Raw genomic sequence first — 9,970 nt, 5'->3', positions numbered from 1 at the left:
CTGAACGGCAATAACGAACTTAATAGAAATCAAATATAAGACTACACAAATATTTTCTTATTACCAGCCCTTGTTTTCAGGGACCATTGATCCCTAGATCCAAAGGCTGATCTCAAGCTAGGGTGAGGAGTCAAGTTCTTAAGCCCACAACGTCTCGACTCCTACTGTCTTTCGTTGTCTACAGTGAGTTGTGGGAAGGCGATTACCCTTACCATTCGGATATAACACAAAAGTAAAATTATACCACCCTAAGTTTCCACAACCTCCACCCTTTATTTGGATATTACAAGGTGTACAAAAGGGCAAATATTCTACTAGTATAAATAGACCACCCTACATTTTTACAGTTTATAAAACACCCAACGTGAACTATATATCTCTACCTTAATAACCATTCAACTCCGGTACTACTCCCTTGGTAAAGGATTTTATTCTTCTAATTTTCCGCCTTATTTTTATCTCCATTAAGGTAACTCTTTTGAGCTGGATTATCCACAGTGAACCAGCAGATAGTCCAATGTGTATTTACTTTAAAGCAGACCAAATAAACTAAAAAGTAATTGTTTTAAAAAATCTTAGATGAAAATAAAGACCTTTTCGTGTAAATATATGTTTTAAGTACTTTTTTATGAAAACATTTAACCCAAAGGGTATTAATATTAACCTATATAAAATGCATGATATTAGATTTACGTGTTTTGTTTGTTTGTTTGTTTTTGAATTTCACGAAAAACTACGCGAGGACTATCTGCGATAGCCGTCCCTGATTTAGCTGTGTAAAACAAGAGAGAAGGCAGCTAGTCATCACCACCCATTGCCAACTCCTGGGCTACTCTTTTACCAACGAATAGTGGGATTAACCGTCACTATATAACGCCCCCACGGCTGAAAGGGCGAACATGTTTGGTGTGACGGGGATTCGAACCCACGTTGCGTGTTTCAACTTGGACCAGTTAAAGATGTTAATCCCTTTAAATGCTGTTTGTAATCTGTGAGCGACTTCTTCAACTTAACCCAGATTTATATAACCTTATCTACATAATACGTTTAACTAATTTCTAGTGGCCTAGTTGTAAAATTCTGGTCTGCGTATCAGAAGTTCCAAAGTTCGAGCCGTAATATACCTCCTGAACGTGCTCTACATTTATATTAGTAGAAGCATTACATCTGTGACAGTAAAGCACTAAATAGCAGCTACTCAAGCGGAGGGTCTTCTGAATTATTGTCCTTCCTCTGACTCGTAGCTCTAAATTAGGGATGACAAGGCCTAGCCACGGTGATTTCTTGCTTTATCGCTGGCATAAAATACTATTCAAGCTGAGAATAACAGACAAACATCACTAGAAATATTAAATCAAACGTAACAGTTGAAAAGTTTCTTAAACTTGCCTATTCCGAACCCTCAGCAATAGATAAGTTAGTTCAAAAACGATATGAGAGTAAACGGTTCTTTTAGGCACAATATGCTATTTCATCATAAACAGCTGTTTACTTAAATATTTCATGATAGTTATAAACTGACTGAAGTTAAAGTGACTTAAGAGTGATGTGAAAAACAAACTAAAAATATCCGGTCTAATATTTATTTACCTATAATATACCAATACATTATTTTAGGCTCACAGTTTCAACGGATGTTATTTATTGTTCCCTTTCAATATAATGTGCCTTCTTTTTTTTCCACATCTATAGTCGGGCTCTCACTTGTCTCTTTAAATGTTTTAATCGTACACAGATAGCAGGGTGAGAAAAGCAATGATTGCTTTATTAAATGCTCACTCAGACCTATTCATATATATTCTCGACGCCGGTGTTTCAGTTGTATAACCGGGGTCAAGAGAATACGACTCTCGCCATTCACGATCTAACCTTTTTTTATATCGCTTTTTAATTTTTTTTCTTTTATGTTTTCGGTTGAGACGACCCGTACACAGTACACAATTAGTACTTTCAACACCCCATTAACGCTAGTTGATGTAACGTTTATCAAGTATTTTACATTATAAACTGGCCTCGGCGATTGTTCTTTAAGCCAAGTGAGTGTAAGATAGTTGTTCATCGATGACATTTCTTCAAAACACCTGCTTTCACTTCATCATAATACGACAGGCCCGGCACGGCCAGGTGGGTTAAGGCGTTCGACTCGTAATCCGAGGGTCGCGGGTTCGAATCCTCGTAGCACCAAACATGCTCGCCCTTTCAGCCGTGGGGGCGTTAAAATGTGACAGTCAATCTCATTATTCGTAGGTAAAAGAGTAGCCCAAGAGTTGGCGGTGGGTGGTGATGACTAACTGCCTTTCCTCTAGTTTTACACTGCTAAATTAGGGGCCGCTAGCGCGGATAGCCTTTGAGTAGCTTTGCGCGAAATTCAAAACAAACAAACAGAATACGACAATCAAGAGAACTCCATGAACCATACGCGCGTCACCGACACAAGTGTGTACGTGATACTGCAATTATGTTTTCAAATATAAACATCAAAAGCCTAAAGGCTGTAACTCGCACTTATGCTGTCGTTGTATAGGTGGGTAGCAAACACTGTTATGTCAAAACACTTGCGACGCTTTTACTCGATATGTGTGTTTATCTTCTTCAGGAAACAATCGTCTGTTTGTTGATCTCTTCGGTTTACATATTTATCTAATAACTAAACACAAAGGTTTGGTTTAGTTGTTGTTAGGTATAAAACTACACAATTGGCAGTCTGTGCTCTTTCTACCGGGGGAGAGGCATCGAAACATGATTTTTATAGTCGTAACCATGCAGACTTGTCGCTGAGCCACTTTGGAAGGAAAATAAAACAGAAAGGCTGATAGTTAGATGTGGTATAATACTTTGTTTTGCTTTCTGAGAAAGTTCATTGTTTTATACAAGAAGTATGTGTACATTGTATTTCTAGAATTTAGCAAAATCAAATAGAATTCTGATAGTATCTCTGATTTTATGGTTGCCATAAAACAAAAATGAGAAAAAAAGAAACTCATAGAATCGAAAAAAAGTGTTTAATGTTAAATATTAGGCTTAGCACTAAGCTATTAAACATTGAGTTGTGTGATGAATGTTATGCCACTTGGACTAAATGAAATTTATTTTATTTCGTAGAAAGTCTAGTGAAATTGAAAGTAAAGTAAAAACTACATCCAAAATTTATGTATAACGAGAATAAAAGATATGCGTAGAATCGAAAAAGGTCTTGGATGCTAAATATTAGGCTTAGCTCTAAACTATTAAATGTTGGGTTGTGTGTTGAATAGTATGCCATTTGGACTAAAGGAAATTTATTTTATTTCGTAGTAAATCTAGTGAGATTGAAGTAAACTAAAAAATACATCCAAAATTTATGTATTAACTAAAATAAAAGATATCCGTTCAATCGATAAAGGTCTTGGATGCTAAATATTAGGCTTAGCTCTAAAGTATTAAATGTTGAGTTGTGTGTTGAATATTATGCCATTTGGACTAAATTAAACTTATTTTATTTCATAGTAAGTCTAATGAGACTGAAAGTAAAGTAAACAATATTCAAAAGTTATGTATTAACGTCGATTTATTCAGTACAACTTTGTCAGTTTCAGCCGATTTACATTGATTTAGAAATATTACAAAGAACACTCCAGAAACAATGGTACATTTAAGGTCCTGGTGACAGACTTCTTCTGATTACAATTTTTCGTTAGCTTCTCACTATACACTAATGTAGAGAAACTTTTGTACATACAGGTGGTTAGGATGCGTGACTCGTAATTTGAGGGTCACTAGGGCAACAAGGATTCAACAGTTATAATGTTACGGTCAATCCCACTATACGCTGGTAAAAGAGTAGCCCAAGAGTTGACGGTGGGTGCTGTGCGGTGACCTTTAATCTATTACTTAATGACAACTATGAATATAACAGTTATATCAGTTGATATATTGATCAGTTATATATTAGTTGTCTCTGATGACAACCAAATATTGTTGGTCGAGACGTTGTAAGTATTAAAACCAGAATTTACCTTGATGTTAAAACGTGTATCTGTGTAATACAATAAGGATGAAGGAAAAACGTATTTTTGTGTACACTTTCCTACAGTAGCGAAAACATGTATACTCTTTGAGTTAGGACGTTCAAGTTTATCAGGCTTTTCTACACGTATATCAAAAGGAAAGCAAAACAATTCTCAAAACTCATTTCAAAAATGCTCTGATTAAAAACGTTATTAGCTCCTACTGATTGACTAAGATTATAATGTGTACTGATCAATATCTAATAAAAACTAATTCGTGTAAAAGTTTTCAAAACTTAGTTATTAAAAACTGATCTAGATATCGGTTAAAGCACTGGTTCCCAACTTTCTAAACCGCGATTCATAGTGAGATGTTAGGGCCAGCTGAGCACTCTTACCGGGATCATTTGTTAACAGAGAACAGCTGAAGAGTGGTTTTACGTCAATAAAAATGCAAATCAAAATAATTAATTCAAGGGGAAGTTAACCGTGCGAGAACGTTTAGTTTAGTTCCGGGATACATCGGCTACAACAGTTCGCGAGCGTTGAATTGAAGCTAGCGGAACAAGGCGGTAGTTTACTAATACTAGTCTCCTAGTTTTAAAACTTTAAACTTATGTTCATATTAATGTGTGTTTTTACCTAACTATAACACAGGATTTTATTGTTGTTGTTATTTTGTAATCTCGCGCAAAGCTAGCTACACGAGGGCTATCTACGCTAGCTGTCCCAAAATTCAGCAGTGCAAGACTAGAGGGAAGGCAGCTAGTCATTACTACCCAACGCCAATACCAACAAATAGTGGGATTGGCCATCATATTTTAACGCTCCCACGTATGAAAGGGCGAACATCTTTGGTGTTACGGGGATTCAAACCTGCGACCCTCAGATTACGAATCGATTTCCCTAACCACCTGGTCATGTCGGACCACAGGTTTTGAATCACTAAGTTATAGAACTGAAGACTTTTATTAACAAAGAGAAAAAGTGTGGGATTTTAATGCTGTTTCTATGTCATTTAGTATAAAACCTTGTAATACTAACATTTATCATTTTATAATTACAGTTTCCCGACACAAAAGTCCAGCAGTTTCACGTGAGAATTCAAAATAACTATATTTAGGCATCGCTTTGAGTATTTTCTGATGAAGTTTCTAAAAAAAACAGGCTTACAAAATTATTGTTATCTTATTAAAATAAGGAAGACCATAAAGTCTGGTAGCTTTAAAATGTTATTCTTAAAGTTCTTAACTTGTATTTACTCTCTTCACAACTGTTTTGGTTTATATTTATGTTGTTGGTTTTGACCTCTTACAACACCCGGTGTAAAGAAATCATGAGGTGAAATTATTCATTGTAAAAATACGTAGGAGAAAAATGAAGTGATTAGATGGAGTAATTGTGATACTGGTATTTTTTCTTTACTTTATGTGTGTGTGTGTGTGTGTGTGTGTGTATTTTCTTACAGCAAAGCCACATTGGGCTATCTGTTCAGTGCACTTTATGTGTTATATAAACAATGCTAGTGACCTTATTATATTCTTATGTACTTTACGTCTCAGTTATTTGCATAATGATCGATATATTCTGTAAAGTTGAGGGTTTACAGCTTTGACATTAGGAGTGTCTGCCCATTGTGCAGCAAGCCGTTAAAAGTTAACATATTTTACATTAATGTCTTTCCTTAATGGTTCAAAGATAATATTGTTGTCCTTCTGATGTGGGGGTGTAATTATGAGCAGAATGAATGGTATGGTCGGACTGTGAATTCGAGGGTTTATGGGTTGCGGTCCATTGCTGCAAAGATGTTCTCTAGGTTTTGGGGTCCTGCTATAGGAGTGACTGTGAAAATCCACTATAACAATTGTTAACGGGCGTTATAAACTAACAACCCTATAAAGCTCTGGCATGGCCAGATGGTTAGGGCTTGACACGTAATTTGAGAGTCGGAGGTTCGGATCCACGTCATACCAAACATGACCTCGTTGGGGTGTTATAATGTAACGATCTTTCCCACTATTCGTTGGTAAAAGAGTAGTCCAAGAGTTGGCGGTGAGTGTTGATGACTAGCTGCCTTTCCTCTAGTCTTACACTGCTAAATTAAGAACGGCTAGTGCAGATAGCCTTCGTGTAGCTAGCTTTGCGTGAGATTAAAAAAAAACATCTCTCTGTAGTTTTCTCAGTTAAAAATAAGGGTCACATACGCGTAGAATAGACATTTATGTGGATTTTGTAAGAAAATGTTTGTATACGAGCAAAATTTAACTTTCTTCCTCTTAAAGCCTCTCATAACCTGGTATTTAAGGCACTTTACTCGCAGCCTGTGAGTCACAGTTCGAGTCCCGTCATCGAACATGCTCGCCCTTTGAGCCATGAGAATGTTGCAATGTACCAGTCAATCCACTATTCAGATTTGGCGGCAAGTAGTGTTAAATAGTCTTTTACGTCAAAATTAGGGACGGCTGACGTAGATTTCCCTCCAGCACCATTGTGCGAAATTGAACAAGTGAACAAACATACCGTAAAAGTGTCAGGACTAAATAAATATTTATTTCGTTGAAGTGTTAACGAATAGTCTCCGGTATCATTGCTTATTCTGACTCATTAGACTGTTAACGAATAGTCGCCGGTATCAATGTATATTGTGACTCATTATACTATAAACGAATAGTCTCCGGTATCATTGTTTATTCTGGTCCATTATAATGTTACTAAATAGTTTCCGTTATCATTGCTTATTCTGACTCATTAGACTGTTAACGAATAGTCGCCGGTATCATTGTTTATTCTGGTCCATTATAATGTTACTAAATAGTCTCAGTTATCATTGCTTATTCTGACTCATTAGACTGTTAACGAATAGTCGCCGGTATCAATGTATATTGTGACTCATTATACTGTTAACGAAGAGTCTCCGGTATCATTGTTCATTCTGGCTCATTATAATGTCACTAAATAGTTTCCGTTATCATTGCTTATTCTGACTCATTAGACTGTTAACGAATAGTCGCCGGTATCAATGTATATTGTGACTCATTATACTATAAACGAATAGTCTCCGGTATCATTGTTTATTCTGGCTCATTATAATGTTACTAAATAGTCTCAGTTATCATTGCTTATTCTGACTCATTAGACTGTTAACGAATAGTCGCCGGTATCAATGTATATTGTGACTCATTATACTGTTAACGAATAGTCTCCGGTATCATTGTTCATTCTGGCTCATTATAATGTTACTAAATAGTTTCCGTTATCATTGCTTATTCTGACTCATTAGACTGTTAACGAATAGTCGCCGGTATCAATGTATATTGTGACTCATTATACTATAAACGAATAGTCTCCGGTATCATTGTTTATTCTGGCTCATTATAATGTTACTAAATAGTCTCAGTTATCATTGCTTATTCTGACTCATTAGACTGTTAACGAATAGTCGCCGGTATCAATGTATATTGTGACTCATTATACTGTTAACGAATAGTCTCCGGTATCATTGTTCATTCTGGCTCATTATAATGTTACTAAATAGTTTCCGTTATCATTGCTTATTCTGACTCATTAGACTGTTAACGAATAGTCGCCGGTATCAATGTATATTGTGACTCATTATACTATAAACGAATAGTCTCCGGTATCATTGTTTATTCTGGCTCATTATAATGTTACTAAATAGTCTCAGTTATCATTGCTTATTCTGACTCATTAGACTGTTAACGAATAGTCGCCGGTATCAATGTATATTGTGACTCATTATACTGTTAACGAATAGTCTCCGGTATCATTGTTCATTCTGGCTCATTATAATGTTACTAAATAGTCTTCGGTGTCATTGTATATTCTCACCCATTATACTGTTAACGAATAGTCTCCAAGATACGTATTAGTGTTTTGACTTCACACTGTAAAGGAATAGTTCCAGCATGGTTACAACTTGAAAAATATGTTTAATTAAATAACACGTCTGAGGTACATTTCAGTACTATCGTATATAAGATTATACGTCATGTATTTTATACATATAAACATTTAGACGACAGGAATATTTTCTACTACGAGATATATAAGATTTGGTTGGTGTTTTGTCCAGCTGTTGGTGTCTTAGGCGTCAGTAATACACGGATAACTATCATTTGTCTGTAAGTCTCAGCAGTAACAATAATAAAAGAAACAGACCAAAGGATTTCCATTAAGAAAATGACTAACTTACACTTCAATATCATGACAAAAAAGAATTTACGTACGTTATCTCATATTCGTAATCTTAAGTGAATTTCTGACTCATTTTCTCTTATAAAACAGCCACAGAAACATCTGATTTGTTTGTTTTGAATTTCGTGCAGAGCTACTAGAGGGTTAACTGTGCTAGCCGTCCCTAATTTGGCAGTGTAAAATTAGAGGGAAGGCAGCTAGTCATCACCACCCGCCATCAACTCTTGGGTTACTCTTTTACCAACGAATAGTGGGATTGACCGTCACATTATAACCCCCCCACGGTTGAAAGGGCGAGCATGTTTGGTGCGACCGGGATTCGAACCCGCGACCCTTGAATTAGGAGTAGAACACCTTAACACACTTGGCCATTCCGGGCCATAGCTGGTTTGTAAAGTTTACAATTGATTTCTATGATTTGAATTTCCACGTGACGTAAGAGCTAGACTGTTTGTTCCTATATTTGATCTTTCTATTTTGTCTCTTCTTTTTTTTTTTAAACAATAGCTTCGAATAGAATAATTCAGTTTCAAGATGTGCCTTGTGGGGGCGTTCAGATCGAGGTCACTTGTATCAGATTTTAATTTCCATCAACATGAAGAAGAGCTTCCTCCCCTTTCTTTTATTTATGTTACGACTGGCCCTTTTTGTTTCAACATTGAAACAAGATGAACCTTTCACTATTAAAACTAGGCCTTATGAGTTAAGAGGATGCCAGTGTTGAGAAGAAACGATAAAAGGGTCGTTCTGAAAACATTATACAGTTCTCTATTCTTCTGTGTAGTTGTCAGCAGCTCCCATCTCGTGGTCTTACGCTCCACCCAATAGCTCGTCTTTATTTGAATCACCATCATCTCTAGGGAGTTACGACATCTTCTGGGAAGGCGCTGTGTCAGAAGATTCGCCCTCCTAAGTTCCACTTATACAAAGAGTGATTATTTTATCTCGCCCTCTAAATAAGGTGTATGTTGTTAGTTACGTCTCTACCAGCAGGGTGGTGCAGAACTAAATTATACTGTTTTATACTGTTTTACCTCATCAATTAGCATTTTTAGTATAATTGGAAAAGCTAATGTACAACGTACCATACTTTATTTTTATAGAAATGTAAGTTATAAGTGTATTGGAAACTTCAAAGTGCTCCCTTCTGGCCCAGCGGAATATCCGTCAGCGTCTAACACTAAAAATCGAGTTTAGAAGCCAGCAGTGTGCTGAGTACAGTTGGCCCATTGTGTAGTTTTGTGCTTAACAATAAACAAACGGAAAAAAACCTCAATGGGATTGACTGTCACATTATAAAGCCTCCACGGCTGAAAGGGCAAGAATGTTTGGTGTGACGGGGATATGAACCTTCATATAATGAAAAAGTAGTTTAAACTTTAAGTATATGTTATAGAGTCTAAGTTTAGAGTACAGAATAGTACTATGTCCTTTTCAGCCGTCGACCAAATCACTTTGGTATTATGATGAAATTGTGGATATAAAATCGCTATTATTATTTCATAAGAGTCAACGGTAAGTTAACGGATTTATAATTCTTAAAGTTTGGTGGACCATTCCTCCTTGCGGACAGAGAGCAGGTACATCTTTGAGTAGCTAGCCTTGCACTACGAAAATAATATCAAAAATTTGTGTAGGTTTTAACTAAGATAAGAAGAACAGCTTCGTGTAGATTTGTACTGAGAAAATAATAACAACAACTTCGTGTAAGTTTGTACTAAGAAAAGAATAACAACAACTTCGTGTAGGTTTGTACTAAGAAAAGATTA

Source organism: Tachypleus tridentatus, chromosome 2, assembly GCF_004210375.1.
Source record: "Tachypleus tridentatus isolate NWPU-2018 chromosome 2, ASM421037v1, whole genome shotgun sequence".
Taxonomy (NCBI): domain Eukaryota; kingdom Metazoa; phylum Arthropoda; class Merostomata; order Xiphosura; family Limulidae; genus Tachypleus; species Tachypleus tridentatus.
The sequence above is the reverse complement of the archived record's forward strand: the minus strand, read 5'-3'. Positions refer to the sequence as shown.